At 63.8% G+C, this 12,448-nt stretch overlaps 1 long non-coding RNA gene across 1 annotated transcript; it reads right to left on the bottom strand.

Moving 5' to 3' along the window:
- Positions 8,256 to 10,598, bottom strand: LOC108634006. Its single transcript, XR_001917301.1, has 3 exons — positions 10,284 to 10,598; positions 9,104 to 10,146; positions 8,256 to 8,718 (listed from the first exon to the last, which is right to left on the bottom strand). It is a non-coding gene; the product is annotated as an uncharacterized LOC108634006 (long non-coding RNA).

Genomic DNA, 12,448 nt, shown 5'->3' with positions numbered 1-12,448 from the left:
CCCACTTCAAGCCCGGCTTGGAGGCCTCGGTCCTGGAGGGCCCCCTTGGGTGCCCACCCGGGGCAGAGACATAGACTGGAGACGGGAGTGCCGGCCGAGGCAGAGACAGAACCAGGTGCTCTTTGCAAGCCAGGCTCCTTGGAGAGACACACGCCTCAGACCAAAGTGCGCGGGACCCCGGTCCCAAGACAGGCAGCCATGTGCAGCTTGGCCTGGGCACTCCTGACCACCTAGCTGGGTCTCCCACCACATCCCTGCAGGCCAGAGCGGCGGGACCAGACCCCAAGGTCAAGAGCGGGGCTGGCCGCCAGCAGTGGGGGTCTGCACCCCCTTGGTCAGGGAGGAGGACACAGGCAGCCCCCGGTCCTGGACTCATCCCTGGACCGGCCCAGGTGGACTCTAGAGGGCGCTGGGCTCCGGCGGACTGCAGCCCGGCCCTGAGATGACCCTCAGGCCGAGGGGCTCCGGGTCCCTCGGCCATCCTGCTCCTGATGACCTGATGTCCCTGGTCCTGCTCAGGGCTCGCCTGCCTTAGGCTGGGGTCTCTCCATGCCCGTGGCCGTGAGGGCCCCCTCCCGCCACCCCCTGCCCAGAAGCCCAGGGCACCCAGGACAGGGCCGCTACCCTGATGCCCCAGGAGGGCCGCTGGGCCCGGGGACTGACGGGGAGCTGGTCCTGGCTGTTCCTGCCCACACCTTTGTCCCCCCACCGCCGCGGGGGCGCACCATCCCTGGGCATGCAGGGACCGACCGAGGTTCTGATCGAAAGGGAAGGCAGCTTGTTGTTGTTGTTTTTAAAAGAAAAACTTTGCAACTGTTTCTTTAAGCAGCAAATTAATCCTGTTTTCTCATGGGTTTGATTTCATGATGCCACACCACGCCCGCCCGTGTGCCAGTCCTTCCAGGAGAGTCAGGACCCACACCAAGAGCCACCCCTCACAGTATCTGGGGTGCCCCCAGTGATGTCAGACCCTGAGCTCCGTCCCTTACCGGCCACACCCCCGGAAGGCTGGGCACAGTGGCTGCAGGAAGTGAGTGGGCCTCCTGGGGCGGACCCCTGGGGGAGCCGTCCCCGGGGAGGGCTCCCTTGCTGGGGTGGGTGAAGAAGGCTCCCTGGAGCAGGAAAGGTTGGGCAGGGGCCCGAGGGAGCCCCTGGGGGCCCTTCTGGCTCCGGGTCCAGCTTCCCACGGACCCCTCGCAGGAGCTGGTTTGCTCTGAGGACCAGCCAGCCGGGCCTCCCCTATGGACAAGGCGCTGTAAGGGAACTGGTGGGCGGTGAGTGTGGCCCCAGGAGCCAGCCAGGCCCGGTGTGTGACTTCATGGGGCTGGGCCACCCCCCGAGGGAGGGAGCCCCCGGCCCTTTCGACCTCCAGCCCCACGGTCCCTCAGGGCCCCCAGCAGCCAGCTCGCCCACAGCCACCCCGCTCCCCTGGGAGGAAGGTGCAGGTCAGCACTTTGCTGTGGAGGTGGTGGCCGGGGAGGACGGGAGGGGGAAAGGGGACAAGTGTGCGGGGATGAGCTCAGCTGTCCCCCCGCCCCACCCAGCCCCGTTCCTCCAAAGCGGGGGCTCACACCTCCTCTAGGCTGTGCCGGGGGTGCAGGCGTCTGCCTCCTCCTCACTGCTCGCTCGAGGTCTTCCGACCGGATGGCCCATCTTGGCCCCCCCTCCATCCTCAAGCCCTTAGTCCCCAGCCCCTAACCCACGGCCTTCAGGAGCCAGAGCAGCTAAGGAGCCCGCACTGGGGCCCTAACGCCAGGGGCAGGCCCACGGGCGCTCCTGAGCCTGGGGTCTGGGGTCTCCCTAAGTGTGGGCATTTCTGGGCTGGACACACCTCAAGGAAAAGTAGAGAGACAGGACCCGGCCCGTGGTGGCCTGGCCCCCAACACCCTGGCCTGATGGCATACATCTGCACACTCGGTGTCCTAGAGGGAGGGGATGTGGTGGAGCCAGTGGAGGTGGGTCTGGGGGCTGGGGGGGCTTCCCTGGGATAGAAAGGAGCCATCAGATGGAGAAGTTGCTGAGTGGACCTCCACGGGCCCCTTTTCAGGCTGGCCAGAGGTCAGGAAGCCGGGCAGACTCCCCTGGTCCCCCCGTCATGGTGCCACACTCCTTGTTTCCATGGCGACCTGGGGGTGGAAAGACCACAGTTACCCCGTCCTTCAGGTGGGGGCACCGAGGCCCCGAGGCTGCATTGCTAGGCCATGGGGATGCTGAAAGGAGCCTTCAGGTCCTTGAAGGTCCTCTAGGGGAGCAGCCTCCCCTCGCCCCACCTCCCACCAGGGAGGCCGACATCTTCTCCAGCCCTTGGAGCCCCACAGGGTCTGTGACCTGGCTGCGCAGGGCAGTGTGATTCTGGACACAGGCACAGACCCTAAGCAGGCCTGGGCTTCCCGGTGGGGGCCTGCCTGGGCATCTGGGGTGGTGGGATCCCTGGGATGACCAACGTCTGTGCCCCCTCAGTCCCTGTGTCCCCTCCCCGTGGGCCTCTGGACTCAACTGCCCATAAAGCACACTACACAGGCCCCCCTCATGCCACCTGCCAGGCTGTTGTTGGGCTGGGGGGGCGGTGTGAGGGGCAGAGCAAACCTTTCTGGAGTCCTCACTGTGGGCCTGCCGGTCGCCACAAGCGGCCACATCTCACACGCAGCTGGGGCGGCAGGGGCTGGGGCACCCCAGGGGGTCCTTGAGCCCTGTCAACGGGGCTGAAGACCCTTCCGCTGTGGTGTGGTCCCCCTGCCGCACCAGGAGCCCTTCCTTTTCTGCAAAGCTTTTCTTCTGATTACAAAATAGCCTCTTTGGTGGCAGAGAGTTAGTAAAATACAGAAAAGCAGAGAAGAAAAGAATCTCCTGCAGCCTCCCGCCCCCATGGGCCTGCTGTGTGTCTCCCTGCGTGACTCTCCTGGGCATTAGCAGATGCTGGCCCTGCCTTCCTGGCCTCCTGCCACCCAGGAGGCTCTGCCCGACCCCCCTTCCACCCTCCCTGCCCCAGGGCTCCCCCCAACCCCGCCCACTTCCTGCTTTGGGCCTGGGGTGTGTCCGGCAGGCATCTCCACGCTCCAAGACGCTGTGCAGAGCAGTCGGTGGTCTCCGGCGGGAACTAAAGGCAGCCTCTGCTGGACCCTGTCACGAAGGGGCCTGCAGCACCCATGGCCTCCTGTGGGGAAGGGAGCTGGGCTCTGCCCTGGCCATCACCAGGCTGATGCGAGGAGTGAAGGTGGAGGACATGAGAAGGAGGCGGAAATCAAGGGGCACAGCCGCCCTGCTGGCCAGTGGGGCCCTTCCCTGGCCTGAGTGACCATTGTCTGCTGGGGGGCTTGTTCGTTCCTATGCAGTACCCCCAGAACCTGAGGACACTCCCAGGCTGGAGCCCCTCAGTCCCCAGGGGAAGGCAGGGGCTGGGCTGGCGTGGGCTGCGGCAGCCCCTTTCCCAGCCTCAGGCTGGAGGGGCCGCAGCAGACCCTTCGCTGTGGCCTGGCCAGCCCCAAGCCAGCCAGCATTACGGTCCCCAGGGCCTCGCTTCCTGCCCCGCCCCCTGGAGGCGTCCTGCAGACTGGTGTATTTTTAGCTCCGCCTGATGCCAGGACTGCCTTTCACTTCGGACATCAGAGGCCTTGGGCAGCGGCCAGTGCCCTTGACCCCGTGCTTTTACGACTGGCCAGGCACAGGGAGGCAGAGCCCAGAGGCTCCTTCCTTCCTGGTTCGGCTGAGGGCGGGGGCCCAGGGCCCGGGAGCCCCAAGAGGCGTGGAGCTCAGGCTTCACTGTTCAGAGGCATGCTTCAGTAAAGCCTGAGCAAGTGGACAGGCCCCTCCCTTTCCTGCAGGGGTGCAGGTGGGGTGGGGCAGGGATGGGGAGCCCGGTTGGCTCAGGCTGCCTTACAGAGTCCCAGGGACGCTCACTAATACTCCTAACAGTGTGGAGGCCAGCAGCCCAAGGTCAGGGCGCCGGCTGACCCAGCATTTTTGGTGGGTAGACGCTGGCTCTTAGACGCCTTCTCTGTGGCTGGGAGCCTGATCTCCCCCGGGAAGGACCCTGACGCATGGTGGGCCTCGCCCTCATGTGCCTCCAAAGTGGGTCATCCTAAGGCCCATCTCCAACATGGGCGAGGTGGGATCACACTCCACCACCTGCATTTGGGGGTGTGGACACGGGGAGGCGGGTGGGGGGGTGTCGGCTGGGCCTCCGGGGACAGCTGGGAAGGGGTCAGGAGGAAAGGCGGGTGCCAGGGGTCTTGAGGGACAGGGAGGACTGTGATCAGACCTGGACCTGACCTGCCAAGCACTGGCGAGGAGCGGGGGCAGGGCAGGGGAGGGGCAGAGGAGGGGAAGGAGGGGAGAGATGGTGGGGGAGGGGAAGATGGTGAGGGGCAGGTGGGGAAGGGGAAGTGTTGGGGGAGGAGCCGGGAAGGTGGGGAGGGGTGGGAGGTCTGTGTGTGGGAGGGGAGGGTGGGGGAGGGACAGAGGAGGGGATTGTGGGGAGGGACATTGTTGGGGAGGGGCAGTGTTAAGGGAGGGGTGGGGGAGGGGAAGCGTTGGGGGAGGGGCAGGGGGCAGTGTGGGGAAGGGGAGGGTGGGGAAGGGGTGAGGAGGGGCAGTATGGGGGAGGGGTGGTGAGGAGGGGCAGTGTTGGGGAGGGGTGATGGGGAGGGCACAACCCAGGAGGGCTAGGGGCAGGAAGTCCTCTGGAGGGAGGTGTGGGGTCTCAGATGAGAGCAGGGTAGGGGATGGGCTGGGGTCTGGGAGAGCCTGCCCCTGGTGGGCAGCAGGGCGGCTGGCCTGCCTGGGAAGGGGCTCGCACCCCCCTGGGCCTGGGCGGGCGGAGCGCCGTGTAGCCCACAAGGGAAGGGCTGGGGGGCTGCCTGCTTTGGGGAGAAAGGCTTGCGCGTCTCCACTGACTCTGTTGGCCTCCTCCCCTTGCTGCCCCCAGGGGGTTCTGGTGGGCCCTGCACAGGCGCCTCCGGGCCAGATGGAGCCCCCGTGTGGGCAGAATGGCTGAGTTGGGGCCCCTGCAGGGACAGTCACCCCGCCCCAGGTCCCTGGTCTGGACGTAGCCTAAGCACAGAGCTCCTCATGGGCGTTAGCAGTGAAGAGAATGGAGGAGCTGTCTAGGGGGTCCCCTCGTGTTTTCGGGGTGAGGACTCATGGCAGCGCCGGGCAGGGAGCCCTCTGGTCCATCTCGACCCCCAGGAAGGGGCGTCTCCAGAAATCAGATTTGTGGACACAGCTCTCGTCCCATCAGAGCTCTCATCACTGAGTTCAGTGGCTGTAGAACCTTCACAGAACTGTGCCACAGTTGGCTCTAGAGGCTTCCGTCACCCCGCCTCAGCCGTCACCCCAGCCGCAGCCCGGAACTGTAATCCGAGCGCCGTCTGCGGGGAGTCTTCTGACATGGACGCTCACACGGGCGGGTCGCACCGTGTGGACCTGGCTCCCGGCTCCCCCCACGGAGGGTGGAGCTTCCAGCCCCGAGTGTCACCTGCCTGGAGCTCCGCCCCTCGAGCGGCTCCGTGCTCGGACAAGCCATGCTCCCCCGTCCCCTCCCCTGTTGCCTTGTCGCCGCTGTGGACACTCCGTGAAATCTCAGGACAGCGTGTGTTTCCGTCTCTCCTGAGCACGTGGTGTCCCTCCATTCTGGGCTCAGGCTCAGGTGACTTGCTGGGACCCTGCTCCCAGCTCTAGTGTGAGACGCAGGGCTTCTGGCCTATGGTCCAGTGGTGGCCCCCCTGCCCTGCCCCCAGGGGTCTGTACCCTGCCCATGCTGAAAGGCTGCAGAGAGGGTAGTCCGTAGGGGGTTCCAGGAGGGAGGCTCATCGTCCTTACTGGTCACCTGACAGGGCACGCTGCTCAGGCACGCTTTCCCTGTTGTCTGTCCGGGGTGGATGTGCCAGCCCTCAGGATGGTCCAGCCAGAAGGTGGGGCCTTCTGGCCATCACGGATCATCCCACCGATGCCTGGGAGGACAGAGGCCAGGCAGTGAGGTCCCCTCCACAGCCAGCCCCATCCCGCTGGCCTGGTGCCGAGTGGCCTGCCCCAGCAGGGATGACCCTGCAGGTCCGAGGGGGGTCCACCCCACCAGCATCGCTTTTCTCTGACCAGGTTTTCATTGCACCTGCGTTCCTGGTGAGCCCCCGACCCCGGATGGCCCGTCCACGCCTCATTGGCACTTTGAGGGGTTGCGTAAAGCTCCCAGGGGCCTGGTGTGTGTGCTTGCTGGGACGCGGGGGCACCCCTGGCCCGGGCTCTCCTCTGCGGCTTAGTTTCTGTGCAGGACGCTTCCTCGCAGTGGAAAAGGGCTGTGAGTGTGCCGTGAGGTCATTCCACACAGCTATGCTCCCCTCACTGGAGACCTTTCCTGCAAACAGCCCTCGCTTTGCACTCAGCCCTGGCGGAACCCTTGGTTTCTGGGTCACAGACTGTGCGTTTTCCCCTGAGGCATTTCATGTGTTAAGTTCCAGGTTCAAACACTGTAGCTCTCGAGCAGACTGTCATTTAGCTCCAGTTTAACAATAACTAAACTTGGCTCTGAAATTTTAAAACAGAAGAAATTCCTGCCGGATCTCTGCATCTAAAGAGGCTACATGGACAACCTTTCACAAGAAGGTGTCTCTCTTCCTCCAGGTGTCCGTGGTTGGGTTAGTATTTCCTGGGGGTGGACGCTGTTCCACCCTCCAGAGAAGTTTCTAGAACATTAGGCAGACATGGTACAGTGATGCAGACATTCAAATACTCTATCTCTCTTCAGAAATGAGCTTTTTGGTTTAATTCCTTTGAATGTGCTGGCTAAGATTAAGCCACAAGTGCCTTCAGAACAGAAAGCGCTGCAAAAGAATTCAGATCTGTCTGCAAAGCTGGGAACGAAAGCACTGCGGGGGGGCGGGGGCGTGAACTCAGGCATGTGTGCACATGCGTCAGCCGTGTCAACACAGAATCGTGCTTTCAGTGTGATCATTCCTCCTTGCAGGCCACCGCCAAGGTGCCCGCTGTCTGAGGCTGTCCCTGACCACGGGGCTCAGGTTGGCAATGGTCCTGGAGGCCAGCTGTGAGGGGAGGCCTGAGCCTGAGCCAGGAACACTTTCCCCAGGTCCGAGGCTCTAAGGGGACCCCTGTATAACCTAGGGATAATTTTTCATATTTAATAAACTTTTAAAATTTGATAAACTTTAGGGAATTCCCTAGAGGCCTAGTGGTTAGGATTCGAGGCTTTCACTACTGAGGGTGAGGGTTCAATCCCTGGTTGGGAAATTAAGGCTCCACAAGCCACACAGTTGCAGTCAAAAAAATAATAATAATGTACTTGATGTTTTAGAGCAGTTGAAAGTGTCTAGAAAAATTGGGCAGACGGTAGGAGCAGTCCCGTCCCCTCACTGTCCACCGCTTGTTGCTCATACCTGGCTGGAGTGGGGTACCTTTGTTAGAACTGATGAGCCGACTTGGATACATTATTATTAATCAACTCCATAATTCAGGCGAAGGCTCGATCTTTGAGTCCACAGGTTCTGACAAACGCAGGTGATGTGCCCATCTTACACGCAGAGTCATTCATTCCACCGCCCTAAAAACGCCGTGTGCTCCACTGTTCACTAACGTTTCAGTGAGTGAAGACAGATGCTGCCTAGGTTGGTCATAGCTTTTCTTCCAAGGAGCAGGTGTCTTAATTTCATGGCTGCAGTCACCATCTCCAGTGATTTTGGAGCCCAAGAAAATAAAGTCTCTCACTGTTTCCACTGTTTGCCCATCTATTTGCCACGAAGTGATGGAACCGGATGCCATGACCAAACTAGACAGTGTATTGAAAAGCAGGGGCATGACTTTGCCAACAAAGGTCCATCTAGTCAAGGCTATGGTTTTTCCAGTAGTCATGTATGGATGTGAGAGTTGGACTATAAAGAAAGCTGAGCCCCGAAGAATGGATGCTTTTGAACTGTGGTGTTGAAGAAGACTCTTGAGAGTCCGTTGGACTGCAAGGAGATCCAACCAATCTATCCTAAAGGAAATCAGTCCTGAATATTCATTGGAAGGACTGATGCTGAAGCTGCAACTCCAATACTTTGGCCACCTGATGTGAAGAACTGAGTCCTTGGAAAAGACCTTGATGCTGGGAAAGATTGAAGGCGGGAGGAGAAGGGGACGACAGAGGATGAGATGGTTGGATGGCATCACCGACTTGATGGACAGGAGTTTGAGCAAGCTCCGGGAGATGGTGAGGGGCAGGGAAGCATGCAGTCCATGGGGTCGCAGAGTCGGACACAACTGAGCGACTGAACTGAACTGACCTGAAAGGCACACAGGGTTACAAAGGAAACCAGTTATTTTGAAATAGTTATCAAAATATTAAAGTGATGGCTGGGCCCCTTGCTGACCTGGGTGAGGAAGTGGGAGCCGACAGCGCGCAGGGTCAGGAAGGGATGAGGGTGGAGCCTCGGGTTTCCTGGTGGAGACAGAGCCGCGGGCACCAAGGACAGATGCTCCTGGAGAAGGGCCGCTGAGCTCCGGTCAGAGTCGAGGAGACCAAAGATGCCATTTGCTCCCGTCCGAGCTCACAGGCCCCTGAGCTGAGGACCCCTGCCCCCGGAAGAACAACAGAGGCTGGTGAGCCCGGAGAACATGGGCCAATGGGAAGAGACGATGTGCTTTCAAGACCAAATCCTTGCTGCTTTTGGAAGCACCATCTCGACAAGTAGCCAAGTGGGTCTCGTGTTTCTCCGTTAGCATAGCCGGCTCCTGGCAAATTCAATTATCTCGCTTTGACAGAAAATGGGTTAATTAGGAGGAGTCGATCAGGCTTGGCAGGAGAGAGCGTGATTAGCGCCTGGCCACACCTCAGGCACACAGCCGTGGGACCGGAGAGCTGCTGCCGGAGCCAGGGGGGGCCACAGGGCGACCCCCACCCCGAGCCGCCCCCAGGGGCCCTGCCCATCAGAGCCTGCAGGGCCCCGCCCCCCAGCGCCCTGACACCGTGACTCCCGGAGTGCGGGGCACGCGGATAGACAGGGCCATGACAGCTCAGGGCAGATGTGGCTGGGCCTGGGCACGCGGGCTGTGGGGATGGACGCGCAGGCGTGGGGGTCAGATGGCGGCACCTTCGGGGCTTCTGGGAGGAACCCACCAGGCTGGACGGACAAGCCTCCAGACGGCAGCCTTCTGAGCTCAGTGGCCCTGTGGGCGGCATCCCCGGCTGCTCAGGGCCTCTGCCTGCTGCTCCGGGACTGGCTGGGGTCAAGGCAGGAGGCTCCCCAAGTCTCTCCACTGCTGTGGGAGCGGGGGGCTGGGCCAGCCTGCCCAGGCCCCAGCAGTCAGGATACCACGTGCGTGGTGGGTGACCTGTGCCCCGGGGGCCAGCCACCCAGCATCTCACCCTCCCTTCTGGGTGGCGGCCACTACCTCCATGAGGCATCTGGCCCTGGGCTGGTGGGCAGGCTGTGATGGAGGCGCCCCCGGGGCAGGCAGGGGTCCACCAGCTTTCCTTGGGGGCCCCTTCCGAGCACTCGCCCGCCCCCACTCCCGCCCTCAAGGCAGGCCTGGCATACGTGGTCCCACTTGCCACTCGACAGGTGCCCTAGCCAGCCAGGCCCCCAGTGGGTGGGTCCTCTGAGTGAGGGGTCCTTTCCGGGGTCAGAGTGGGTCCCACGGGGCATCTGCGTGTCTGTCCGGCAGCACAGGGTGGCCTCGGCTGCATCGGGCACCCCCGTCCCGGAGGGTGGGCTCCAGGGCGGTGTTCTGGCCTCCACACTCAGCGTCTTCACCCGCAGCCTGATGTCCTCAGAGACGTGTGGACGGTGGACACCGGGGTCTGGCTGGGGCCTCCCCTGCCCCCTGGCCCTGCCCTGCCTCTGTGAGCACGTGGACCCCAGGGTGCGCGGGGGGCCAAGGCGGGCCGGCTGCCAACGTGGGGTCTTCGAGGTGGTCCCTCATCAGGCCCCAACCCTGCCCAGGAAACCGGCTCCAGTCCCCTCCCTCCATGCCTAGAGGGGGCCCTGCTCTTGGAAGTCACACCCGCGACGAGCGGGCCTCCCCGGCTCCGCGGTCCCCGTTGCGGCCTCTCAGCTGGGGCACAGGGCTGCCGGCCGCTTGCTGCTAGCAGTGTCGTCTCCAGGATGGCAGGCTCCTCGGGAAGGCCTTCTGCTGTGGGGATGGCGTGGGCCACGCTGCCTGGGTGGGGCAGGGGTGGGCGGGGAGTGGGCATCTAGCGGGCTGGGCTGGCCTCCCCATGAGATCTCAGGGCCTGCCCCGGCCCGCCAGGCCGCTTCTGCACATGGACCTCTCCCCTGCCTATAGCCTGTGCCCACCTGCAGCCCAAGTTCCGGGCAGGCTCCGGGGGCTTGTCTGGCACACGCTGGAGGCCCTGGAGACCTTGCATGCAGCGACAGAGACAGCGTTTCCTAGGAAACTGCAGCCAGCCAGCTGCAGGCGCCGGCCTGCGGGGCGGGGCGGGGCCTGGTGCGGGCCGGGGACCCCAGGCTGGAGGGGGCGCGGGCTCCCGGGCCTCTGGTGGGCTGGGCTGGGCCTCCTCACGGTGATCCAGGGCCTGCCCTGAGACCCTCCTCAGAGCAGGTGTGTCCCTGCGCGTGTGTGAGCCTGGGCGTTGTGTGTGTGTGTGTGCAGGTCTGTGTAGGGGTGTCTGTGTGAGCCTGGGTGATGGTGGGTTCCCGTGGGACATCTGGGCGTCCTGGCTCTGTGGGGGTGTCTCGGGGGAGTCTGAGTGGGTGTGGGTCGCGGCTGCGTCTCTTCGGGCCTGGGGCCCGGGCAGCAGCCTCAGGCACCAGAATCAGGCCCAGCCCCCTCCTCACCCGCCAGCAGAGGCCTTGAGCCTCCCAGCCTCGCCCACTGTTAACAGCAGCAGAGCCGTCCCGCCTGTCCCGAGAGACTGGCCCTCCTCGGTGGGGCGGCTGGAGGGAGAGAAGCTCGGGGGATGGGTGAGGCCCAGGCCGCTCCTCAGAAGGAAGCGGATGGTGCCTGCGGACCCGGGTGGTCCTGGAAGCCCCCTGCCTGCGGCTTCCTGCCGGCCCCGCCCCGCCCCATCCCTGCCCAGCCTCCCCTGGCCCCTGTGCCTGGTGAGGCTGCACCCCCAGGGCATAGGGGGCCCAGCTCCGGGGGGCGCCACGGACAGAGCTGGGCACAGCTGTCCCTGGTGGTTCTCTCGCCCCTGGCACAGGGGCCTGAGACTGTGCGCAGAGGTCAGTGGCTCCCAGTCTGCCTGGGAGCCACTCTCCCCACGGGGAGCCCACCACCCTTCCCTGGGGCTCCAGGCAGGGCACAGCGAATGTTGCCAGGAAACCTGGAGGCGCCAAGGCCTCAGAGCCTGCACCTCACTTATCCATTCATTCGGTCATCCAGTCACCCCTCCAGCCCCTGGGGACCCAGGCCCCAGGAGAGCGCAGGGCGCCTGGAGTGGTCACTTGCCCCCTGGCTGTGAAACCCAGACGTGCTTCTGTGAGGGCGTGACAGCCGGGGGGAGGCGCCTTGGGATGCAGGAACCAGCCCTCGTGGAAATCGTGGGAATCGTGGGAATCGCAGGGACTTCCTGGAGGAGGCAGGCTTCAGGCTGCGGCTGAAGCAGCGGTGGGAGGGAGCTTGGTGGGGCTGGCTCTAAGGAGGGGCAGACTAGCTCAGCAGTGTGTGTGTGGGGAGGGGGTCCTCTCAATCCTGCCCAGACACGGGTCCTACAGGAGGATTTGCGTGTGGAGGGCGTCGGGGGAGGTGAGTCAGGCTGAGGCGCGGGATCCAGGCCCTGGAGGAGCGGGGCCTGGGCCTGGGGCCGGGGGGCCGGGGGGCCGGGGGGTCTGGAGGGCCAGGGCTACCCCAGCAACTGTGAGTGTGGGCCGGGGCAGAATTGAGGGCCTCTCTGGGGGTGAACAGTGTGGGGTGGCTGATGGGCTCACCCAGCCCAGGAATAAACGTGGGCAGCCCCAGGCGCCCCATCACCCCCACCCTGAGATCCACCCGGGCGGGCGATGGTGAGGGGGGCTAAGCAGGGAGGCCCTACCAGGCCCAGCCCCAGCCGGCAGAGACTCCTAGAGGACCTCGAACCCCAAGGACAGGCAGCGGCCCTGAGCCCAGGGCTGGGATGCTCTGAGGGGTCCCCTGTGCTGGGTGCACAGACGTGATGGCCCCAGGGAGCCCTTCGGACAGCAGAGGTGTGGCCACGGCCGAGTCCACCCCCAGAGAGAAGGGCTGTGGGATGGAGAGGGCCGAGAAGGGCACAGGGGTCCCGGCCGGTGGGGGGGGGGCAGGCAGCCTCTCTTCCCTAGGCCCCCGACTCTATCCAGCGGGCTCCCCCACCCCCCCACTGCTCGACTATCACGGTGAGGCCCAATCCCCGTGGGACCCGATATATGGATTTTCCTCTTTGCTAATTGGAATCTGTCTGCCTGCAAGAATTAAACACGCCGGCTTTCTAGTCGGCATTTTAAACCAGCACCTTTCCCTCTGAGCCAGGATTGGGCAAGGGCAA

This window comes from Capra hircus, chromosome 26, assembly GCF_001704415.2.
Source record: "Capra hircus breed San Clemente chromosome 26, ASM170441v1, whole genome shotgun sequence".
NCBI classification, from domain to species: Eukaryota; Metazoa; Chordata; class Mammalia; order Artiodactyla; family Bovidae; genus Capra; species Capra hircus.
Note: the sequence above shows the minus strand (reverse complement) of the source record. Positions and strands in the feature narration are given on the sequence as shown.